Source organism: Mustela erminea, chromosome 20, assembly GCF_009829155.1.
Source record: "Mustela erminea isolate mMusErm1 chromosome 20, mMusErm1.Pri, whole genome shotgun sequence".
NCBI classification, from domain to species: domain Eukaryota; kingdom Metazoa; phylum Chordata; class Mammalia; order Carnivora; family Mustelidae; genus Mustela; species Mustela erminea.
The window spans coordinates 19,060,351-19,086,610 of record NC_045633.1 but is presented as its reverse complement, the minus strand read 5'-3'; the positions used below and the strand labels follow the sequence as shown (position 1 = coordinate 19,086,610).

At 42.5% G+C, this 26,260-nt stretch overlaps 1 protein-coding gene across 1 annotated transcript in view; it reads left to right on the top strand.

Moving 5' to 3' along the window:
• Positions 1–26,260, top strand: part of RBFOX1 (RNA binding fox-1 homolog 1) — a 1,460,772-nt gene that overhangs the window by 238,202 nt on the left and 1,196,310 nt on the right. The window contains exon 2 of the mRNA XM_032326750.1: positions 19,735–19,797. The gene's annotated coding sequence lies outside the window, so the exon portion shown is untranslated. The remainder of the gene's footprint in view (positions 1–19,734; positions 19,798–26,260) is intronic.

The following is a 26,260-nucleotide window of genomic DNA, read 5'->3' as shown; positions in this document are numbered from 1 at the left end:
AAACCCAGACACCTTGACTTCAAAGTTAGTTACTATACCAGACTGCCTCTCAAAACTTGGGTTTTCCATGGGACTGTTTTTAATTCTCCCCAAGAAGATTCAAGCTTTCCCTCTTCTGAATATCTTTATCACTCTGTTAGTGTTCATCATCTTCTGTTTTGAATATTTGTTGCAAATTCAGCCATTAAACATTCTTTTCCTATTGGCCAGGTCCTTTGGTAAGGACCAAAGCTGAGTGATTTCTTCCCCTTAAGAAACTCGCAGTCTAGGTTTGGAGATGGGTAAACAATAAATATCGCTGAGAAAATAATCACAAGATCAAGAACTATGAGATAATTTAGACACACTGCACTTAGTGTGTCTCAGTGGAAGCATTCAATAAGATATAGGATCATAGAAAACCCAGGGAAGATAGGCTATTTAGTCTGTAAGGGCCAGAAAGGACTTTCCTTGCAAAATGGTACTTGAGATGGACTTTAAAACATGAGTGTGCTTTTCTGATATGAAGGGTCAAATAACAAGATTCCAGCCAAAGGACATAGGATGAGTAAATGCCAGTTATTGAAGGAGACACACAGGGAAATACTTCGGAGATGTGGTGGCTAGATTGTAGTGGGCATCATGAGATGGTCAAGAGACAAGAAGTCCAGATGGGTGGGTGAGGTGAGCTTATTCTATAGATGCCACAATAAGGAGTTTACCAGCATTCTGTCGGCAGCAGGGAGCCACTGAAAGTTGTATATGCAAGTGAGTCACTTGATCATCACAGTTACATTTTCCAAAGCTCAGTGTGTCGAATGAGATCTCTCCCTTTTTGGAACATTTCTGCAATTATAACTAAAGCTAAAAGGGAAAAGTCACTTTACTTGCTTAGAATTTCCTCAAGGAGTCAACCATTCATTCTCTTTCTGTGGCCAGTGTGCCTGTCTGCATTTGTACCATCTCAGAATCCCACAGGGGAAAAACAGTAAGAATTGCATGATTTTCACCCTAAGGATAAATAAAGGGAAAGCATTTTAGTGGATACAATGAAGATAGATGTTTGTCTTACACTCTAAATAGTTAAAGCAGAGATTAAAAACTCCAGTGCCTGTGTGGAGCCAAACAGGGAATATAAGAGTGAAAGTGGCTAAGAGGCATTAGAGAGGAGTGGGCACTGGAGAGAACACACCGTCTTTCTAATGGAAGCATCAGCTACTTGACTCACTGGTTTTTTGCTGTGCAGAAATGTGGTCTCAGTATGGTGGGGCTTATGGTTTATCAAGAAGAGTCAGAATCATAGATATTTAATGTTGATTTTTTTAAGCACTGGCAGCTTTTTCACAAATCGTTTTAAGTGGTGAGTAGTGACCCCTCTGACCTCTAGCTTGTGGTCTCCGATTTAGACCAAGTAAGCTTAGCTCAGAATTTCTGTTAAATGGGCAAAACTTGGGGTGTCTGGCTGGCCCAGTCAATAGAGCATGGGGCTCTTAATCTTGGGGTTGTGAGTGAGTTTGAGCCCCACACTGGGTGTGGAGATTACTTAAACATAAAATCTTAAAACAAAACTGAATGTGACTCTGCTTTCTTGTAGACTAACACTTACCTGTCAGCAATTATTGAGCTCCTACTTTATGCAAAGCCCTCTATGAGATTCTTTAGAGGCTATAAAATTAGCTAGACAGGGTGGAGAATTCTTAGTTTAATGCATGTTTGGAAAATTGTGTTTTGGCAATTGGCACATAAATACCAGACTGTCCTTTTGGCTATCTCTCTGTTATGATGTGTAATTCCAGAAATGTTCCTCTTATTTTGAGTCTCTGGTGGGGAAAATGACAAGTACTAACACACATGAATTTAAATAGAAGGATGAGTTGTGTTTTTAAATTAGTTCTTATCATTTAAGGAGGCAAATGGATGAGCTAGATACATGTTTGTTTAGTTCGTTTTTTGTTTCTTTCCTGGCCCCCTCTACCGTCACCACCATCAAATTGCTGGGTTATACTTGGGGATTTTCACGCTGATTCTGCTTTAACTTATTTTCACCATGACCGTGGTTTTTCCTGTCTGTCTCTCTCCTTTTTTCCTCTCTCTACTCCAGCTCCATTTGTGGCAGAAAGCTCTTAAGTGAGTCTTTACACTGGAGGTTTGTATGCTCAGCCTGTCAGCCCGTGGATCCGTGTGCTATTACCGAGTTTTATCCTCTGAGTACATAGCCTGTAGTTGGGTTTGAATATTAAGTGTCAAACTCCAGTGCGCCGGTGAGAGATTTACAGCAACCAGCAGGCCCCTTCAGCATCCCTAAAAGCTGCTGGGCACTCTCTTTTTTGATAAGCGGACTCATTTCACACATGTCAGATTACTGGGGTGCAGCTGCTGATACAGCGTGTGATGCTAAAGGTACGGTTACCTGAAGTTGGCCTCTCTCTTGAAATAGGAAGGGGTCGGGGACACCCACTCGGGGGAGAACATGTAGAACTGGCTGTTCACAGATGTGAAGGTTACTTCGGAGAGCCCGGGGAGCGTTTTGTCAGTTCTGTTTGCAAAGAGATAGGGAGTGAAGGATTATGATCCTTGGCGCCGATAATGTCCCTTGGGCCACAAGCTAATCCAGCAGGACACCAGCTGCAACACAGCCATTTTATTCACGCATTTCTATATGGTTATCACGGAGGGCAGGAATGGAAGAAAAGCCTTAGAAGATAATCATCAAACAACATCTTTCCCTCTTCTGCAAAGGAATCAGAGCCCAGGGTCTGCATGCATTTAGCCATACCAGCCGTCATTTCTACACAAACACTTACTGAGCATCTACTATGTGCTAGGCACCTTGTCAGATGTGACGGGCGTGGTTGTCAGGTCATCCATGGAGCAAGTCATTCATGCACTCCTCGATTCATCAAACACCGGGTGTTGCCTTGGTGCCAGGTTCGGTGCCAGATACGCAAATAAGAAGGAGGGTGGGCATTTAGCTCTGGAAGAAGAAAATTCTGACTTTATCACCAAAAAGCTGGGGGACCTTGTTCCTCAATGCCTCACTTTACTCATCTTGAAAATGGGTACTAGAGCAATTCCCGCCTCCTACATGGCCGTGATGATTATTGGGTGGTGGTGATGATATATTAAGCACACTTAGCATACTACATGACACAAATGTTACTGTTTAGACTGTCATAAAGTTACTGTCCAGAGGGAAGCCATAAATGGGTAACCACATAGAGAGGACACCCATGGCTTTGCTTTCAAATAGTGGCTTCAATTCCAACTTCGCCACTTACTGATCACCTTGCCAGTACATTGACCTGGGGAATTTTAAAAAAACTTTTCTGAACTTTGGTTTCCTCATCTATAAAATAAGAATGATATTAGTGTTTGTTAGCCTGATTCTATTACATGGTACACCCCATATATCCATTGCCTGTTAATTTCCAATGCACTGTGGAACTGATGCTAGTCATGCCTCTGGAACCATTCATAGTAGGGTGTCTGGGTGGCTCAGTGGGTTAAAGCCTCTGCCTTTGGCTCAGGTCATGATATCAGGGTCCTGGGATCGAGCCCCGCACTGGGCTCTCTGCTCAGCAGGGAGCCTGCTTCCTCCTCTCTCTCTTTCTGCCTCTCCACCTACTTGTGATCTCTCTATCAAATAAAGAAATAAAATCTTAAAAAAAAAAAAGAACCACTCATAACTCCACAAGTGCCTCCTAGTATTATGCACCACAGGTAAACAGTGTATTCCTAAGATGTAGAAAACAGTTGTCAATTTATTTGACAAATTTTTATTTTGTTTTTAGGTTTTCAGAATCATCATAGTATAACAGCTGGTGGGGCTTGATGATTCCTTTTCAGATCAAGTTGGGTGCAGCTGCAAAGTGTCTGAACTTCGCCTTTAGCTAAGCAGATCCTTATGGGTTCAGTTAACTTTGTACACACATATGATTCACCAAGACCTTCCTTCTGGGTCGGCAACAGTGCTAATTAAAAAGTAAAAATACCCTTAGTGTCAGTATACCAACCAGGGTTCAAGAATGACAGACCATCTCAGGAGAGTGTTTCCCAAAGGTTAGCCACTGAGATGAAACAAATCATAGCAAATTCATGTATTTTTTGGAATACAAATGTAATCCAATATTTAAATGTATCACCTCACCCTTTGAGAGTTAATGGCAAATTTGGAATTAGGATCTGTTTTGGTTTATGGATGACCTGGGATTCCCCACACAGTAATTTGGAGCTTTAAATCCTGAAAGGATGAACTGGGCACTGGTCATAGTGGCTCTTAGAGCCTATGGGGACCTTCACCTATTCCCTGTGTTGTCTTGGTCCTTGTCTATGGCCCCTCCTCATCTTTGTACCCAGGTAAGAAGTGTTTGCCATTGTAACCCACAGTTTGATTTGAAAGGAAGGCAACCTACCTCCCCAGCAGTGGTGTAGGTGTTGGTAGCTTCAGAGGGGAGGGTAAGGCTGAATACTAATGACTGGAAGAAGAAGGGGCAGGTTCCTGAAGCATTTGATATCCCCAGGGGCTCATCTGAATCGTTAGACCCATTTCCTCTTTTTCCTCATTGTCAGCTGATCTTCCTTAAGAGATGATAAACTAACATCATTGGTGAGCTGCTACAATTAGCAAGGCAGATCTGGAAACTCAAAATGTATTAATTTATTTGTTCCTCAAAACAATCCACTTGAATCATTAGTATGATTCCCGTAGCATAGATATAAAAACTGAGGCTCAGAGAGGTTGAGTCACTTGCCGGAAGTGACAAGTCACAGAGCCAGCAAGTGGTACAGTGCAAATAAGTCCACAGAGGAAGTGGCTTCAGAAACTGCATTTTACGAGAGCTTCCTGAGCGTCTGTCTCTCTGTCTCTCTTCTCTCCCTATTCATTTTCTACTCTGTGTCCATTTATGCTCATAAAATGCAGGCCAGAACATGTCATCCCTTTCTTCAGACGTCCTTCATGGAGTTCTCATGACTACCAGCCAAAACCTAAACTCATTGATTTACAGTGTCGTATGGTATGGTCTTGGGGGTCTGATGAGTCTTCATTAAGGACACGCCCCTCAGTTTATTATCCAGCTGTCTTTCTACCACTGGTTTCTCTGAGTCAGTTTCCTCAACTGTGACCTGGCATGAGGAATACCTACCTCAGAGAATTACTGGGGAGGCTCAGCTCCTTAGCCTATACAAACCCCTAAGCACAATGCCTCACCTTAAGTACGTAGTAAGCGTTTGTTACCTTGGGCGCAGTTGTTAGGTCTGGCCCATGGAGCCATCTACATTTGGTTTCATCTTTCCAGGGTCACTCCCCTCAATAACCTTACTCCACTGTGGTTCATGAAAACTTCTCACAGTTCTCCAAGATGCAAGGGAGGCCCATCCTTTTATCTGTCTCGTCCATATTCCTTTGTTAAGGGGCAATCTGTCCAGTTCCTCATGTTCCCCTTCTGTGACTGTTGAGCAATAAATCCTAGTAATTCTCCATGAATCATCTTAGGTGTCACTTTACCATGCACGTCTCCTGCACCCTCACCCTCCCAATCGGAATGCGTCACTGCTCAGTTTCTCTGCTTGAAACCTTGTTTCACGGTTGCTTTTTATCAGCCCTTATGGATATGAGCTTGTTCGAAAAACAGAGCATCCCATTCATCTCTGAATCCAGAACTGTGCCTGGTACTGTGCTTTGATGGTTTTCACCGAGTGGGGACTCAGAAATGCCAAATGGATTAATCGGTGCACGCACATGTTAAGATGAACAAAATAGCTTACGTTATGTTCCTTTTAAAAAATGTTTACATCTTTTGAATTGCCATTGGAAAAAATCCTTGAAGATTAGAAATAGAACCTGAAAACTTGGGAATATAGATTTTTCTTCCTTTCACTTCTGTAAGTTGTAGACTTACTTAAGATGCCTACATATTTCAAATCTGAAAGAAATTATGCACACGCAGATTCTAACGCTCTGTGGAATAACTCAAAGTTTCATATGCATGAATTCTGTATTCTTGATGGGGGTCACATGGTATCAAAGTTCGTGGACCATGGGTAGAAATTAAGCAAATTACTTTTTTTTTCAAATGCCTGGCTAGGAGTTTGCTTTAGGATTAAGGACTATTTTCTTAATAAGTGGTACAGATCTTATTAAAGTAAGTACCTTTATTAATATGATACTTTTCTAATTCTTGTGAATAGTTGAAGCATTTTTGTGAAAGTTGGAGCATTATGAGATCTAGTTTCCTGAGACATGAGTAAAAATAACTTATAAGTGTTGCTGTGAAGATTCTTGAATGAGAAATATTACAGAGAAGAGGGCCTGGAACTTTGTAAATACTGTATAAATGCCAATGTCTACTGTATCTCAGCCTAAAACCTGAAGCTTCACATAATAGAAGTTGCTAAAAATTATCAAAGTGATATATGCAAGCATTTTGTTAAGAATTTTACATGCATTATTTCCTTTAATTGTCAGAGCAATCCTATGGTACAGGGTACTCCTAGCCACTTGCCTAAAGAAGATGTTGAGATCCAGATAGGTCCAGGAATTTCCCAATGTTAAACACAGAAAAATCAGAATTCACGTTTTGCTTATTGTACGTCTTGAGATCTTACAATTATATGTTCTTGTGTCTCATGACAAAAATCACAGAAGCAAGTATTTTTGTCCCGAAACTTCCTGTTTCTTGTGGCTGAGTCTACAGTTTTTATTACTTATTGGAAATTATGCTGTAAAGAATATATCACCCAAAACAAGTGTGGATAAAGTCTCACATCAAACACATAACTTTTGATGGTTACCCAGTGTGGCCCTTGGAACATTTATCCAACTTTTCATGACTTTGGTCTAGTTTTATGACTTTCCCTTCTCCCACACAGAGATGTTGAGTGCTTTATTGATTTACCTTTCTGCCTAGCTCTTTTTCCTTCTTTTCGTTGTCTTTGTTTTTAAATGTGGAAATTGTATAAAATGGTTTGTATCAAAAGCTTTGGTGGTTCTTGCTGATCGTGAAGGACTGGCTATGGAGAATTTTCTTTTATCTTCCCAAATCCATTGCATTTCTTTTAAAATTAGTTGTTACCTTCTGACCAGGTGGTTTTCTCTATTTTTGTTTAATTTTTTTTTTCTTTTTTAGAGGGATTGTATGGGGTGGGAGTTTAATACCAAGCATATTCTTCTATATTGGCATTTACTCCTCTTGAAAATTGCTGTTGCTCTCACTGATTTTCCTCTCTATAAAAATGCACATGAAATAGATCACCTGGAGAAATTAAAAGAAGAATGCAGTTTAAAAAACAAGAAGGTCCAACCCCTTTCTTGTGAAAATGAAGAAACTAAGAGTGAGTTAAGTAACTGACTTGAGACCAAACATCTAGTTAACAGCAAGAATGGGACTAAAACCTTCACCTCTGTTGATGACTAATTTAGGAAACTACTATTTATTTTTGCAGAATAGCAATATAGGGAGGATTTCTAGATGTAAAGAATACAGCAATGCATCTTTGAAAAATACCCTCAGTGACTCGGGGGAAAAAAAAAATAGTGGTATTATCAGCAAAGGTACTTCATGTATTTTATAGAAAGGTCTCTCCCGTCCTTGGGAGCACAGCCTGGCACAGTGATTCTGTCAGGATCTGATGCTTACAGTTCTTATACATAAAGATAACTGTGCCAAGCTTGCCTTGATAGTTTCACCATTTCCTTGAGATTACATTCTTGAGATGATGAGACCAGCTTGAATTTTCAGTGTAGTTGTGAGACCTTTCTTAGGTTGAAATGAATTCTGATAAGCTGATTATCTCTCTGAAGAAAATATGATGTCCACATTTCATAGCTTAGTTCCTATCACTTTAATGCCATTTTTATTCTGAGAATCCTCCCTGCCCTAAATTAAATAAGGTAATAAGGTGCTCTGGAGTCCGACACATATTAAATAGAATTTTTTTTTTTTTTTTAAATTCAGACCTACAGGGTAGAAGATGAGTTTTCTTTATGGTATATTTTCTTTCTTCATGTTGAAGTAGGTGCTGCTAGCTAGTTTCTTTTCTTTCTTTCTTTCTTTTTTTTTTTTTTTTTTCCTAATAGAGCAATGAGCTATGAAGCTCAAAAATAAAGTGTTCTCCGTGGTGTAAATAAAGCAGAAATCTGAGCAAATATATCACCCTGTGTACTGAGGGTTTTGTTTTTTTCCTTTCCTTTTGTGGTTTTTTTGTTTTGTTTTGTTTTGTTTTGGTTTGGTTTGGGTTTTTTTGGTCTCTTTTTGTCCCCTCTTCACCACAGACTCATTTCTGTTGTTGTGTATTGTTGACACATTAATCTTGGTAGTAGAAATGAAAGCTACTTTTCATTGAGAAATAGATTCAAAGTAAAAGATGATTAATGAACAAAAGCGTCATGCATTCCCAATGATGTGCTTTGTATCCCAGCTCTATAAATCTGTCTGTATCTCAACCTCTTCTGAGCTTTCTGTTTATTGTATCTATTCTCTACTTCACTCCAGTGGAACTGGAGTTTAGCCCCCTAGGCTTCCAGGTGTCATGAAAGAGGACAGGAAAGTCATGGGGAGGATCTCCCTGGGGTGCTTGTATGCCTGATAAAGGGAGTCCAAAGGCTGGCAAGGGATGCTTACCATGCAGGGGAAGAGATTGTTACTTCAGATCCTGATGTCTGGGAGGCCTCCCTTTGTAAGCCTGTTGCTTGTCCCTGCACACTTTCTCTCTCAGTGACAAAGTGTAGAGAAACTACTGAGATGACCAAAGGGAATTGGTCGCGAAGGGATTATCCATTGTGTAGTAGCTTCCCCTGTGTCTGAGAGCTGAGGATGGCATCATGGCCAAGCTCAGCTCCTCTTTTGTGAAAGTGTGTCAGCGCCTCTATTAGGACACCTCAAGTTCTTCTCTGCAACCAGCCTTCTCTGGGCTGTCACAAGCAGGTGATGTTTAGTTAGAATGGGAACATTCCATTTGACAGAGAATATTGCATAATCACCATTCAGATGAGGGTTCAAGTTTTAGTTTCTCTGTGGGGACTTGCAAAAATACTTAAGCTTTCTGAAAATCACACTTTATCTGAAAATTAGAGATAATAATGTCTGTGGGATACAACAAGAATTCAGTGGGAGTTGGCAAGCAGATTGTTTTTCATAGCACGTGACACAGAGTAATCAGTGGGCGGTTATTACTACTACTATTATTATTATTTTCTTGCCATATGTATTGTCTTTATCTATATTCACTCGCATACATATTTCTTTCTCTGTCTCCAATACATAATTAGTGAGTTCCTTTAAAAATCACAAGATTCTCCATTACTTTTACTTGTGTCCCAAGACCTCACCTTGGGAGGGGGACTTCAATATGATTAAAGTTGTTGTAGCTTTTAGAACACCTGCTGTAGCTGTACCCCAGCCAGCCCTCTTCCCATGTAATCTCATCTAATCATTGTGAGAATCTGCGAAGAGTAATTTTCATTTCTACTCCACATATGAGAGAATTGAGGCCCAGAGATGTAAGATAATTTACTCAAGGTCATACGACTAGGAAGTGCTGAAGCTGGGGTTTGTACCCCAGTGGGGATAACTCCCAAGGTCAAAACTCTTCCTTTATGCATACACTGGTCTCTTAAAATGTTGTGATGTCCTCCACCTGACTTGTAAGAAGCTGGACACCAGGGTCGATAGGGACATTGGGCTTAACAAAAGAGCTTTCGGGGCAGGCTGGTTAGTGGCGTCCACCCTGGCCTTCTTACACTGAGACCCTCGGGATGCCAGAGGAAAATGTGGTTTTGTTCTAGAATTAGCCATTCACTCGTCTATTCAGCAAATATTTAATGAGCACTGGTTTTGTTCTGGGTACCGTGGTAGGCATAGAGCATTCGGCGGGGAAGAAAACCCTCTGTGTCGGCGTCCTCATGAGTATTCAGTGATGGAATTCATCAGGAGAGGCAGATCCTAATCCAATGGTGATGCTTTACCATGTAGTTATAACTGAGATAAATGTGAGGAGAAGGAACCTGTCCTAGATTTGTTGCAGAGAGGGATCTGCTATTTGAGATGAGAGTTGAAACCACACAGGGTAGAAACCATGGGGCGGTGGGGGTGGTGGGGTCTCCTTTCTCTTCGGGCCCTGCTGCTGGAGCCTGGTGCATTGTGGCTGACAAGGAGCCCTCTCTGGTACTACTTCCTTTGCATTTGAAGCAGCAGAGCGTTTCGTGTCGGGTTTCTGCAGTGGTTGGTCCTCTCTTTCCATCCCGGTTTTTTATGGGAGATGTTTTCCTGGCTTCTACATGGATGAGATCCTCCGGTCTCCTTAATACCAAGTTTGTATCAGGCCAGCTCCAGACACTGATGGATTCGGGTAAACTCAGTTCATGTGAACTCAGGAACATTTACTGAGAAGCCTCATTCCTCTTGGTGGAAAGAACTCACTCACTGTTCCTGCTATGATGGGAAGGAGCATTTTTGTTTCCCAAGCAATTTTGTGCAACAGTATCAGCAAGTGATTCCTATCCATTTCTGCCGGCCTTTTATCATTCAACCTAAGAATCTGTCTGCAGAAATTAGAAATCTTTTCTCTCCCTGATTTCCTTTGCCCTGACCCCTGTACTTCTAAAGAAACATCAGAGGCCACAGGGGGGAAAAAAAAGAAAAAAAAAAAATCCTCCCTTTAAATGGTAGAAATTCTAGAAGTTCTCCAGGCTCACAGTAGGATTGGTAAAGGAAACTATTTCAGGGAAGCTCCTTTTTGAAGTTGGTGGTCACACTTTCTCTCCTCCTGCTAGAAATGAGTCCCAGGGCCCCCACCAAAAAAAGCCAAACTGGACAATATCTCTATTTTTTTTAAAAAAATGACAGGTGTACATAGTATTCAGTAGATGCTTAGTATTAGGTAGTGATCCTAACAGATATGATTTTTATTATTGTTATTTATATATTTATTTATTTAGGTCTTCATGAATCTGTGTGGGAATCTCTGTAAGCCATATATATCCAGGGGTGGCAGTCTTTCTCTGAAGGGCCAAGTAGTAAATATTTGAGGGTCTGTAAGCCCTAAAGTCTATCACAACTGCTCAGCTCAGTTGTTGTCACATGAACCTGGCCATAGATAATGCATAGCTGAGTGAGTGTGGCTGTGTCCAAATGAAACTTCATTTGCAAGAATAGGCCACATGTTGGATTTTGACTTAGGGTCCATAGTTTGCCAGGGTCTGACCCACACGGCAGTCTCCATCGGCGCAGTTGCCAGGGCTTGAGCAGCTTGTCCGGGTGGGCCTGCATTGGCCTACCCTGGATAACTCTGTCACCAACATGTACGCCGTAAATAACAGAAACCCACCAGAGCCAAGCTCGTCAAAGGCACACTTTCTCGGAAAGATACCCTGGAATCTCGTATTTATCCTCAGTGGAGGATGTTCAGTAGGGCATCAGGCATGGCGGCATCAGAAATAGAAATGCTTCTGGAACCCAGGCGACAAGCTGTGCAAACTGCCTCCCTTCCATTCTGTGTGGGCTCCCCTGCTTCTCTCTGCGTTGACTCTATTTACCCCACGTCCCACAGACAGACTTGCTCTGCTGTGCTTTCTCCTTGTCCATGGTAGCTGCTCCCAGAAGGTGCCCTTGGCCCTCATTCTGCATCACTGCGCAAATGCCATGCCTACACACTGACATGGTGGCACATTTTCTTCCTGTCCATGTTGTAAATTCCTGAGATAGGGCCCTTAATGTTCATCTGAGGGTCAGATATCTCTGCTTCCTATTGTCCGTCCAAGGGGAAGCAAGGTGAAGGTGATCAAGATCGGGTCCATTCCTGGTCAGGTGTCATCCTTAGAAAAAGAGACGTGGAGTAGAGAGGCGCACCAAAATATCCTCCCCTCCGAGATTGATAACACAGCGTTCGGCTCAATTCTGTCTCCAAGTGAAACTTTTTGTCTCAATACCATATTTTAAGCGGCTACTGTGGGGCTGGCTATAGGGTTGATCTCTCTGCTTTACAAGAAGGAATTGATGGCATTTCCCAGCTGAAAGCACCCAGAAAGTTTTAATTTTATTTAAATTAAAATAATCAGGTCTCGTGTATATTTCCTTTCACGGAGTTGTTCTTGCTTACTTTGACTTCAATGTCCTGTCTCATGTACTTGGTTGAGAAAATAATATAAAAACGTCTTGGAATTTCCCTAGAGTTCAGCTTCCCGTTTTATACCAGGTGTAGCTGAAGTTTGGAGCAGAATAAAAAGAGCCTCGTTGCCTTACACACACCCTGTTATCTCTGGCGGGTTCAAATACAGTTTCTCCAAGAAGGCTGTGGTACCTTTGCTCTTTCTAGCCTTGAATCTGAAAGTCTCAGGTTTTCTTTGGAGTACACACAGCGGCATCTTTTTGACAGACAGTGCAAATTAAAAGATCCAGTGCGGCCTGGGAACCAGGGACCCAAACTTGCCCCTTGGGTTTTCATTTACAGTTAGGCACTGCAGACACAATTATTGCTGACAGGAAAGCAGAGGCTGGTGGCAGAGTATGTGTGACGGGAGGCTCATGCCAACCTATAATTGAGAGGATTATTTTTAATCAGAACATACCCTACAGCCCAAACATTAGAAATCTCCTGTAAGGCCAAGACAGGAAATTAAACACACCAACAATAAGCCTCAAAGGAGGGTGGCATGTGGGATGTAATATCGTTAGTCTTTCGAAGGTCCCTGGAGCTTCGAAGGTCCCTGGAGTAGAAGTTTGGTTCTCTAGGGAGGGAGACTAGGAAGAAGCTTCCCATGGAGAGGTAAGTCACAGATAGCTTACCTGAGCCCCTGCTGGACAGGTGAGTATAGACAAATTAAATGCAGCGGGCAGGCTAGTTGATGTTTATTGCATTTAGACAGTATGACAAGTCAAATATAAGCTTGAAATAGCAGCTACAATTGTATTTCATCATTAAGGGAAAGGCCTCATTAGTTCCCTATTTTCGGAATTCTTACTGAGCTCTTACCATGTGTCAGGTGTTCTGCTGACCACTGATATTCCCGGGCTTTGCGGTCGTAGTCTTTTGGATAGTCTTATCTTTTGGCAAAATTTTGCCAAGTACATTAAGACTTTTTTTTTTCTTTTTAAACTGGAAAAACTGTTGTTGACCAAGTAGGCATCATTCTTGGATATCTGGTATGAAAAACATTTGTTGAGTAGTAATGGCAGGTAATTACATTGTGTAGTCCTCACACCAACCCTCCGAGGAGGGCATTATTATCCCCAATTGATAGAGAAGAAAACTGAGGCTCAGAGGGGTTGGACAGCTTGCCCAAAGCTACATAGCTTAATGAATAAGAGAATTAATTTGAACCCAATTCTCAGTCCAAAACCCATGTAATACTGTCACTCATAAATAAGATAAAACCCAGCCTAGGGCTTTAAGGTGCTGAGGACTGTAAACTCATTGGAGAGAAAAGACCATCGTCCGTGAGTGTGCAGTTCTAAGAGAAGGGACGAGGGAGCTCTTCATTGTGCCTGCTGAGGTCTCCCCGGGCACATGAAAAATAGGCACGAGGTTACTGAGCAGAAAAGGCACAGAATCCTAGGCGTGGGACCGGCTAGTGATATGAGAGGGCTTGGGACTTTCTGTTTAGAACGACTGGCCTTTGGCTTTTGTTCTTGTTCAGCTCAGTCACTTACATTTAACAAATACAAGGGGAAGAAAAGCATATTTTGGGGATACTCAACACAGAGACTAGTTATCTGAAGGGGTGGGGTAGGATGTGAAAAGATGATGGGGGACAACCAACTTTCAAAGTATCCCCTTGCTGTGTGGAATGTTTATTGATGTGTGATTACAGTGGGAGATGGTCTTTAACCCAGGGCTTTCACGAGGAAGTAAACCACGCATTGACAGTAAAATGACCTACTGGTTCTCAGTCTAGAGCTCAGGGTCTTTAGGGTCCGTAGCTGATCTAGGGACGCACGATTTCTTTGCATGACCAAGTGTGGCTGATCCGCTCACCCACCTGCATTGGTCAGCAGCCTTGTGTTACATGCCTGAGCGTCACTGGATTCCCTTGGGGAGGGTCTCTATCTCCAACCTAAGGAAAATGCAGTGTACTCCCCACTTATGCTCACTCTCCTCCCATCCCCGGTGTGATCAGCACTAGCTTCTCCATGCCCCATCATTGCCAGATTGCACGTAATAAGCCCGTGTGGTACTGGCTGCCATACACTAGATGCCCCTTCAGACCCCTGGGTATGGCTGGAGAACATGCACCCACTCACAATCAGTGATTAAGACACAGCTTGCTAATCTGTGCGAAGGGCTGGTGGAGAATGCCCCAGCCAGGCAATATATCATCCATTGAGACCAATATCTCGCATATGGCTCTTCTATTGGCAAGTAACAGAAACCCACTCAGAGTAGCTCAAGAAATGGGGATATTTATCATACACCATAGTGGTGAGTCTCAGCTCCACCCAGAAACCTCCCTCCCGTGGCCCCTCCAGTATTGCCTATTATTTTCTCTGCCGCATTCTTCTTGCTCCAGAGCCTGGCTTCTTCTCTTCTACTTGCCGAACACCTGGCAGAGAATGGTGACCCCACCATTACTGAGTCCTCAGTTCTAGAAACTAGCAAAAACTCAAGACTGCCCTCTAACTTCCCGAGAGAGAATTTTACTTGTGATCAGGTGAGGTTCCATCCCTATGGAACACTGCCCTCATGGAGACAGGATCGTATACGCAATACGTGATTTCTGTACCTATGCTAGGCAGAGATGGGATATGGCGAGGCGAATAACTCAGAAAAGCTGTGTAGTCACCCAAAGCCTGTCTAAAGTTAGGAACAGGGTGAGGAAGCCTTCTTTCCACCCTTCCTCCCTTCCATCTATCCTTCCTTTGGCAAATACATATTGAATGCCTTCATAGCCACAACAGTGTGGTCAGAGCTGGCAATAAAATGGTGAGCAGGACAGATGCAGTCCCAGCCTTCAGGGAGCTGACATAGTGGAGGCAGACGGACATCAGTCAGATCACTGTCACTGTTACGTGACAGCTGCGTTGTGTGCTATGGAGGAAGGGCTCTGGAGACCACGTGGTAGGGGTTTCCACAAGAAAGTCATGATGAGCGGGAGCTCATCGGTGTGAAGAGCATCCTAGCCTGGAGATGCAGCATGTGCAACATCCCTGTGGTAGGTGGCGAGTAAAGTACTATCCAGAACTGGAAGGTCCCCAGGGCTGGTACGCGAGGGGGTCCAGAAGGAGGGTGATAAGTGAATAAACTTGGAGTTGTGGCCAGAAGCAGAGCATGCAGGAAGTCAGGTTGTCAGGATGTCAGGCTCGGTCTGGAATGGAATCAGTGCAGGGTTTAATCAGTCAAATAGTACAGTCACAGTCATATTCTGTAAAGATCACTGTGCCTGCTCTGTGGAAGGATGCGAGATGCACGCCTGGAGCCAGAAGGTGATCTCCACAGCCCACTGTGGTTGTCAGGTGAGGAAACCCCAAAGCAGTCAGTGGTTGTCTGTGGGAGTGGAAACACTGCAGTAGCCAGCCCTGTTCACCAAGCGAGAAAGTTAAACTGCACGCTGCCTCCCCAGGGGTCATCAACTCCAGTGTTTTGGAAGTAATTGGTTCGCTATTCCGTGCGTCCATTTGACGAGAGCAGAGGTTAGGGCAGCTAATGCAGAAAGCCATCCTTCACCTCCGTCTGCCTGACTTTGTTCTGATGTCCTTTCGCATTTTGTTCCCTTGCAGTCTTTGGGCTCTGGCATAGTCTTGGTACGATGCAAATTCCAACCAGGTCCATGGGGACCCAGGATTCTCCCTGGTTACAAATTGCTCTTTAGGTAGATTGCAAGAGTAATTGCAAACTCAGGACAATCTTAGTTTTTTTGTTTTGTTTTGTTTTGTTTTAATATATACAACTCCTCTGGAACTCCTCTATGCTAGAGAGTATCTTAGATTTTTCTCACTGTCTGACAATGTGCCATTGTTAATGACTATTCTGTTCTCAACTTGGAATAATGGTTCCCAGCCTTTGTTTGCATTCATTCATTCATTTATGAGGGAGAGCGAGAGAAGGAAGGGGAGAGGGAAAGAGAGAATCTTAAGCAGGCTCCATGCCCAGTGCAGAGCCCAATGCAAGACTTGATCTCACAATCCTGAGACCATCCATGACTTAAGCAGAAATCAACAGTGGGATGCTTAACTGACTGAGTCACCCAGATACCCCCTCCACTGTTTGTTTTTATAAAATTATCCACCTGGAGGATTTGACTGATTCTTACTAATCAATAAGGGTATGTGGTTATAAATTCATTTCAACTGCAGGTTGAATTTAAAGCAAATCTAAAGTTGTGGCCATAAAGCTGACATGCATGAGAGGTTAACATTTTCATCTGGGCACCAGGTATGGGAACACAAGTGAAGGCCATTTGGCTGAGGGAGACCCTCCGTCTGGAATGAAGTTCAGTGCCCTTTTCTGGAGGTGTACCACTTTGCGTCCATGAGGAATCACTGCTTATGCTGTCCAGTGTAGTGAGTCACTGCTAAGTATCTGGGCGCTGTGCCAGGCGATGAAGCTACCAAATTGAATAAAACATTGTCCTTGTCCTCTAGGAGCCCACAGTCTGAGCAGGCCAACTCTACAGTAGGTTAGAGAGTATGATTCTTGTTCAGAGACAAGGCTCTGTGACAGACCCCAGGGCCCCTGGAAAAAAATTCAGTCCGGCTGAACAGGTCAGCAAAAGCAACAGAGAGAAGGTCACACTTAGGTGGATGTGCATGTTTCAAGTAGTGCATTTTAGCTGGATCCTAGAGTATGTTGGTGAGTGTATGAAGGGAAGGAGAGAGGGACTGGAGGAGGGAGGCAAGGGTTAAGAAGGCTGAACTTGAGGATAGGAACTATCGCCATTTTATTTTATTTATTTATTTATTTTTAAAGATTTTATTTATTTATTTGAGAGAGAGACAGTGAGAGAGAACATGAGCGAGGAGGTCAGAGGGAGAAGCAGACTCCCCATGGAGCTGGGAGCCCGATGTGGGACTCGATCCCGGGACTCCAGGATCATGACCTGAGCTGAAGGCAGTCGTCCAACCAACTGAGCCACCCAGGCGCCCACTATCGCCATTTTTAATAAATAAGAAGACCCATGCATATTTTGATACAAAGCCTGGGTATACGTTGGGTTCAAGAAAACTATTACTACTAGTATTTTTCTCTTACAATCATCACTGATATTTTTATCATTATTAGTTCTCCAACTGAGGCAGTCTATGAATTTATAGAAGATAATTACATACTTTGACTATTCATTTTCTAACTGTTCCTACCTCCTTTCTCCAAATCCTGTTCTTTCACTTCATGTGGTTACCTTCTTCTCAGCATGAAGAGTTCAGTTCCATTGCCACTTTCTTGGCAAGTCTTCCCCAACCTCCTGGAGTGCCACGGAGTGTAGGCATCAAGAGCACAGTGCTTGGTGTAAAAAAGCACTTAGTAAATCATAACAAGCTTTTTTTTTTAATATATATTTTTTTAATTTGACAGAGAGAGAGATCACAAGTAGGCAGAGCATCAGGCAGTGGGGGGGGGGGGGGCGGTGCGGACAGTCCAGTGCAGGGCTCGATCCCAGAACTCTGAGACCATGACCTGAGCCAAAGGCAGAGGCCCAAACCACTGAGCCACCCAGGTGCCCCCATAACAAGCTTTTATACAAACTTCCAGTTATCAAATGAGTAAGTCACAGGGATGAAAATTACATCATAGGTCATGTAGTCAATGGTATCATAATAATTTTGCATGGTAACAGGTGGTAACTACATTTAATGTGTTGAGCATTTCATAATGTTTGTAATTGTCAAATCACTATGTTATACACCTGAAACTAATAAAATACTATATATATTTCAATAATAAGAATAAACAACTTTTAAACAGCACTCACTTTGTGCCAGGCACAATGCCAAGTGCCTTACAAATATTAACTTTTAATACTTGCCTCAATCTATTAAGGTAGGTAGTGTATTTGTTCTCATTTTATAGATTAGGAAGTTGAGACAAAGAAAAGCTAAGTGTCTCAGTCATGGTCACAAAGCTGATAGGTAGCAGAGCCTTGGATGATGGGATAGATGAATGAATGAAGGGCAGGAAGAAAGGACAGACAAATGACCACTGTGACCACCGTCCTCGCTACGTCATAGCTGTGTGCACCCGCGGGCTTCTCCAGATACACATCTCTCTCCCAGTGTTTTGAAACCACTCAGTGTTCTCAGATGTTCTGAGTTACCAACATCAGTGAGCTCACCAAATGGGAAGATTTAAAAAAGAAAGTCCATCATATTAAGATACTAAGAAAGGGAGTATATTTTCCGAACATATATCTGTGAGTAATGTTTATAAGCAAGCTCTGAAACTTGGGAGTTACTTTGAGTCTGGTTGTACATTGTGTCAGTACTTGGGAGGAGTAATAGAGCCCTGGGTCAATATTCTAGAACCCTGCAAATTAATCCCATTTCTTCATGTGTCTCCCAGAAGGTGAAAGGGTCAGAAGCAACTCTCTTTTGAGTATAGGGTGCCATGTAACTCTTTCAGATCTATTAGTAAATCTTTCTGGTTGGATATGACCTCTCCCCCAACTCACCAAATTATATGAGATTATAATGGCCGTTTGCAGTTTGTGTGATAGTTGGTTTATTTAAATATCAGTGAATCTGGATCTTCCTCCTTCTGATTGGGTGATGATAGCCATGCTCATGAAACTGATTCTTGATGGGACACCTAAAATCACAATTTTTTTTTTTTTTAGAACAATCTTTTTTTTTTTTTTAAAGATTTTATTTATTTATTTGACAGAGAGAGATCACAGTAGGAGAGAGGAAGGGAAGAGATCACAGAGAGAGAGGAAGGGAAGCAGGCCCCCTGCTGAGCAGAGAGCCCGATGTGGGACTCGATCCCAGGACCCTGAGATCATGACCTGAGCCGAAGGCAGCGGCTTAACCCACTGAGCCACCCAGGCGCCCCTAAAATCACAATTTTAATTAAAAATCCCAGTTTTATTCATTGCAAAATGGGAGTCTTGTTGAATATTGGCCATCGTGGGATTTAACTTTATAGAATCCTGGAGTTCTGGAGTTGAAAAGATATTTAAAGTTTATTTCATTTCACCTAATTCCATGTGGGAGAATCCACAATAATGTCTCTGAAAGATTGGCTTCTCATCCTTCCTTGAAAACATCCTGCGGCGTAGAGCTCACTGTGTCAGGCAAGAGCTCAGCAGAGTGGTTCTAAACTCGATGTTCAATCGCCAACTTCAAATCAAGGCTCTGTCACCTACATGCATATTCCCTACAACTTACTTGAGCTGTCTGAGCCTTGTTTTCCTCTTCTGGAATAGAGAAAATCATAACACCTTCTATTGCAGTGTAAAAGAATTAAATGAAAATATATTGAAAGACTTGATTTTTTCAAAAAAGATTTTTATTTATTTATTTGATGGAGAGAGAGAGAGAGAGAGCACAAGCAGGGGGAATGGCAGAGGAAAAGGGAGAAGATGACTCCCTGCTGAGCAGGGAATCTTGATGCAGGATTGATCCCAGGACCCTGGGATCATGACCTGAGTCAAAGGCACTTACCTGACTTAATCATTTTCATCACCATCATCACCACCACCATCATCGTTGTCCAATTCATAGTATCAGGTGCCTATTTTAGAAGTTAGCCACATGTGACTATGACAAAAAAGTAAAGGCACAATACAATACCTTCCTCCATCCTAAAGTCTTCCCCTCTCTTCTTCCCTAGGACACTGCTCAAAGAACTCATGCCAGTGGAACTTACGGCTTCCTTGATCGGACTCAGCATTCAGTAAGTGTGACCACTTTTTGAACCTTCATTACATAAATACATCTATTTCTTTGATCGTGTTTGAGATGAAAAGCTCTCTTCCGCAGGCCCGAAGTTCCCACAAACACTGGGCTGCCTGCCTGTGTCTTTCTTTTCTGCACTACTACGTTGGATTCAGAGGTGAGGGGAGGGTTTGCTGGGCAGAACCCCCACAAGGAACACAGGAAATGTGTGTGCGTGTCAGGGGGTTAACCCTACCACTACTGGCTAGGGGTTAAAATGAAATGTGCTTTTGTTGTCCTTTTGTTCCCTGAGCTTTTCTCATTAGGAGAAACCTCATCCCTCTCTCCCAGTTACATGACCCTGCAAAGCAGAACAGATCAGTTAGTGAGACCACATATTTCTTGAGGCACTTAAGAACAATTCATTTGGGGCCAGAATACATTATTACTGTATAAAAATTACCGCAGAAAAAGAAACTTGGTACTTTCGGATGCTGGGGTATGTTTCAGAAATTGCATTTGTTTTTCGCAAGTAAGCACTTTCCGCCGTCTGCCTTTCTCATTGTGCGCAAGGACTTGATTTTTGGTGAAGCCAGCAGTATTTTCTCCGATTTCCCCGACTCTTATTTTTTTACGATACAATGGCTTTTGAGGTGGTGGTGTTGGTAGACAAACGCCTCTGTAAAAGTCTGGGACATTTGCTCTCCTCTGCAGTCGTTCTGTGGCCAAACGACTTGTTTTATGAATCGCTCTGTAATAATTTAATACTAAATAACTTTAATACTTAATACTAAATAACTTTAAAAGGCTATAGGAAAAAAAAATTTTTTTTCTCTCAAGCTTCCCTTGTAAGGTTTTAGAATTTTTTTTTAACATGTCCTACTTTTGAGATTGGTGGAATATAATTTGATGCATCAAATACCATAAAGGGGCAGGTAGAATCCGAGGCTGGGGGATTCCAGGCCTGGAAGAGGCTGATCAAAGGGAATTCTTTGCCCTCAGTGGTATGGCATGACTCCCCTTTTGGGTACAGAATTTGCATATATGAATGGTAGAGGAGGGAGGAGATAGAAAGAAATAAAAAAGATGGTGTCTTCGCTGTTTGCTACATCAGAGTGACTTAGCGTAACCCTGATCAGCGAAAGCTTGTATCACACAGGAGATTAGACCCACAGCTTTTGTTCCCAATAATAAAGGAAATTTCGTGTCTAATTCCCTACATGCCACATCTATCTTTCAATGCCTTTGAAGTTCAGGCTACAGCATTTTTCTAAAAACTGTGAGGTTCTGTAAGTGGAAAGGAGGGGCTGTTTGGCAGGAAGTCTGTTCAAATCTATTTGGTGTAAAGTTAAATATGCACGTTACTTTATCTTTTCCCATTTCCATCAGTATACTTCTCTTCTCATAGATGCCTTTGCGGTGCTGGAGCAGACAGGGTGGGGATGGAGGGAGGAAGTTTCAAGGATGGGTTTTCAGATTATGCGCGACCCTCCCACGTTCCTCTGTACCTTCTCAACATGATACAAATTACTGCTTCTCAGAAAGGAATCCATGTTCCAACGCTGGATTGGGGCTGAAATTTCTAACCTAGGGGAGCCTCTGGTCCCCGAGATAATTAGTACAGTGTTGTAAGGAGCTCATGTTAATTTGTCTTTGGATATGGTATTTCCATATCTATGATTGTGGTCTAAGGAGGAAAAAAATTATTAATTTGCTGCTCCATACCAGTGTGTAGATATCTGATAATTTAAAAAAAAAAATAAAAAGGGAAGAAATGGAAAAACTTCTCACTGGGGATATTTAGAACGGCTGCCCAATTTCTGTGTACCTAATAGATTTCGATGGTTTCCGTGTGATGAGAGCTGGAGCAGTGTAACCTCAGTCAGTGTCTAGGACCAAGTGGAAACCGACAGGAGGCTGGCGGCAGTAGGGTCCTTGGTTGAACTTCACCCTCAGAGTCATTTCCTACAACTTTAAAATTTAAGTTCCAGTGGAAGCCTTCCTAAGATCTCTGTCTCTCTTTAGATTATACTCCCCTGGCAGGCTGTGCCGGAATTATAATTTATTAATTAATTGACCAAAAATTAATTTAGTGTTTGCTTTTTTCTTTTGTCCAGTGCTCTCCAGCACAATTTTCTGTCCTGCTAGGAATATTCTTTCTCTGTGCCGTCCAGTATGGTAACCACACTGAGCACCTGAAATGTAGGTGCTGCCACCAGGGAACTAAGTTTACTACTTTGTTTATTTTTAGTTGATTTAAATTTAAGCATTGTCACATGGCAGCAATAATCTACCATACGGATGGGACAGCTCTAGACTGGAGGCCCCATGAATACAGGAGCCAGTTCTGAGTTTTCCGTCCTTGCATCCAGGCTGGTACCCAGCTGGTATTACCCGTGTAGACATTGTTTGGTAAACCGCTGCTGTCCCAAGCCCCTTAAGCATCTTCTTTCCTCGCAATTCTGTATGTATTATTCTCCTACATGAACCCTTCATCCAGAACAAAAGAGTTAATGATCCTTCAATGCCACAGCATATGCTCATTCTAACGGGCTGGTCTCTGTTATACTCTGGTTAATAGACAGTATATAACCTCTGATTATATCTACAGCCTTTACTGAAGATAGAGGTCACAGTAGACAGCACTTGCTGGGCATAGTGACAGGTGAGCACCTGGAGGGATGGGGGATGGGTAGATAGATGGAGTGTTACGTATGTGGGAGAAACAGAATTGACCTTAGACGGTAGACCGTTCTAGATCTCCATGATGGCTGTCTTTTGTCTTCTACTTACTACTCTAATTCTTGTTCAAAGCTATGATGTCTGCTTTGCCAAGGCCTCGATGGGTCTAGAATAGCACACTCCGAATCTATTACTGAATTCCAGTGTTCTATGCAGCAAAGGTTGCTGTACATCTGCACTTGCTTCTGGCTGTACGTGTGACTCCAAATGCCTAACACTAAAAATCAGACCACACCCTGCTCACTTCCTCTGGACACCATTCTCTCCCCGGGTAACCCAGTCCCAAGCCTCAGTAACCACTTACTGTGTCTTGACCTTCATCCACCACCACAAGAGGAGTGAGGCCTGGGCCTGTCGAAAGCCCTTCTCTGTTCCCTCTGCTGACATATCACTCCAGGTACTCCTTCCTCAAACGGTGGTGAAATCTTTCTAAGTGGTTTTAATGCCTAAAGCCACCATCCCTTGGATTCCATTCTACATGTTGGAGGACTGCTGTTCCCAAAACACGAGTATCATTGAAGTTACATGTTCAGTAAGCTAGTAGCTTTCAACACTGCCTCCCTTAGAATGTCTAGAAACCTTGTCTTCTAATCAAACATGTTGATCTCTTGACTCCCAATGCATTTACTTCCTGACTCCAAAATTTGTTACCCGTGGTCCTAACAGCAGGAGCAACCCTTCCTTATTCTTAGTCCACACTCCAGTTATATATCTCTGTTAAGACTCTCCTGATGAAATGTGTACTTTAATTCCTTGATTCTCCTTGTAAGATAAAGAAAATACTAAGCCTGTTTTCAGTATAGAAGTTTGACCCTGGGATAGTATTTTTAGAATCTGGACTCTGTGGAGCAGGCAAAGAGTAGAACAGTATAAGGTGAATAGAAAGAGAAAGAGCAATGATTGTCTTGAGGGATTTGGAGTTCTCTGGAGTTAAAAGTCAGCAGATGGGCTAAAAATGGGAGAGGTCAGCCATCCGATGAATACCGGAGGGAGGGGGAGCCAGAGTGGGAGCAACATAAGAGCATTAATTTAAATGACGGCCAGGCCTAGGGTGGGTTTCATGCCATTTGATTTAGAGTCTCAGGGTGTAGAGGACACATCAAATGATGGCCTCATTTGACCTTCCCATGTGCTCTGACACTTGACCACCCGCCACCCACCACCCACCGCCAGGCATCCGTGTTCACACATGCCATATCTGTATCTCTTATCTCTCTCAAGCTGCTGCGTAGCAATCTCTGTGAAATCCCTCCTGCTCTCCCTAATTCCCCTTCTAGACTGGGAATAGGAACTCTGGGGTGGGGGGTGGGGGTCTCTTACTGACTACACAAGACTGTGAAGCATCAGAGAGTATAGGCAGATAAATAAAAAAAGAACATTTTCCTTTGTTCCCTTATTGTTGAACAGAGGGACAAAAAAGAATGAAAGTTACAGGGAAGGTGTGTATGACTGCAGCATTTCAGGACTGTGGATAACAAAGAGACAAGCCTCAAGTGGCACCCCACTACCCGCCTCATTATTCCCCATCATTTCACCCAGTTTAAATCTTCCATAGCACTCCTCACGTGCTCTAATTATCGTATTTATGTGTTATGCATTATCTGCTTCTTCCACTGGACTAGAGGGTCTCTGAAGACATAATGTGTACCTGTCTTGCTTGCTGCTCTATCTCCAATGCCATAGAAGTGGCAAGTACATATATAGATACACACACATATATGTGTATGTATGCACACATATATGTGTATATGTATAAATCTATATGGAGTGAATTATCAAGTTGGCTTACTTCTTTGAATGATGATAACCCTGTCTGAAACCATTCTTTAGTCAACCGTAACCCCTCATAGCACTCCCTTGCCATACCTCCCAATCTAGATCAGCCTTTGAAAAACCAAAAGAGTTAGGCTCTGTGAACTGACCACGTCATCCTTGACACAGTGACCAATCTGACTTAATATTTTTTTTTCTAAATAATAACAATAATAAGGAGCTGAACTAGAATAGTCTGCAACTAAGACCCCTTCTGACTTGGAATTCCGTGCATAAACAAGAAAGAAACAAGGCCACAGAAGAAAAGGTTGAAGGGAAGCATCATTACCTCAGCAAGGTAGAGGGTGCTGAGTTATGACCAACAATGGCTGTTCCCCACCCCCTAGCTGTGGGCAAAAATGAACTCATTGTCTTCTGGACAAGAAAATGAATATGCTGCTTAGGTCTGGGACTAGTACAGTATGGATAGGCCACTTTCTGTTTGCTCTGTTAATAACTGGTATTGATACAGTTTGGTCCACGCCCATGGGTTGCATTATAGAATTAGAGGAAATGAAGGCAGGTTTCACCTGCAGCCTCTTCTACTGGAGCACCTGAGAGGTGAAATCGTTCTTTTCATCCTAATTATTCTTTAGTTACCAGTCGAATGACCTAAGAAAAACAATGACTACAATGACTTGGGGCTTCTGCTAAATCTTTTCACTGAAGCTAAAGATGAGATCTACTTGCTGTTTCTACTCTGCATTGTAATGTGAGCTTGTTTATTTGAGATATTGGTGAACCTGTGGCAATGGCTGCAAATTGCAAATGACAAACACATAAAGAATGGCTGCTTCATAAGTCACAGAAACAAGGAATTTGGTTTTTCCAAATGGAAGAGGCTGCAGATTTCTTTTGAGAAGATAAACTTTCTCTGAGGGCTGTCAGCCAGAATATATTTAAAAAAAAAAAACAAAAAACAAAAAACAAAAACATGTGGCTAGTTTCTTTTGAGTTTGGGCAACTGTATCCAAAGATGAGAATTCTTTTTTTTTTTTTAAAGATTTTATTTATTTGTCAGAGAGAGGGAGAGAGAGCAAGCGCAGGCAGACAGAATGGCAGGCAGAGGCAGAGGGAGAAGCAGGCTCCCTGCTGAGCAAGGAGCCCGATGTGGGACTCGATCCCAGGACGCTGGGATCATGACCTGAGCCGAAGGCAGCTGCTTAACCAACTGAGCCACCCAGGCGTCCCCAAAGATGAGAATTCTTGCCTCAGAAGGTGTGAACCCCAGTTTTGTGCCAGGCATACAGTTGGAGGTAAATAAATGGTAACAATGATAAGTTATTGTTACTCAGAACAATTACATAACGGAGAAGTAGTCCCTTCTACTGGGCGGCCTGTGTGTGCATGATCACTGGGGAGGCAGATCACTCGTTGGACCTCAGTCTCTCTATTTAAGAAGATCAATTATCTTGAAAAACTGTACTGTGGTACATTCCAGCTCAGAGTGCCATGGCATTGATATGTAAGTCAATGTTCTTACCCTGGTAATGTTATCATTCATTCATTCACTTACAATTAGCTTTGGATAAATGATGTTGGATTTTTTCCAGAGTGGTAGGGATGTTAAAATGAAAGAGGCCCTTAATTTATGGTAAAACTGTAAAATAAAATTTAAAATAAATAAAACAAAAAATAAAACAAAAAATCCGAATTGTCTCGGTTATCATGGACTAGCCAGTCATAGACAGGAATATATGTTGGGGTCAGACTCCAAGGATATGATTAGATCTGTCTCAAATATGGGAGAGGGCCAAGAGGTGGCCCTGTTCCATGTAAATTCTTCTTTTCCGTATTCTCAGGTCAGGTTTTTCCTCTCACAGCTGGCTGGCCTTCCTCACTCTTCTCCAAAGTACAATGCCCTTGCAGGGTGCTTCCTCCCCCAGCAATGACCATTTACACTCCACAGGGCCAGATTCTCCCCACCA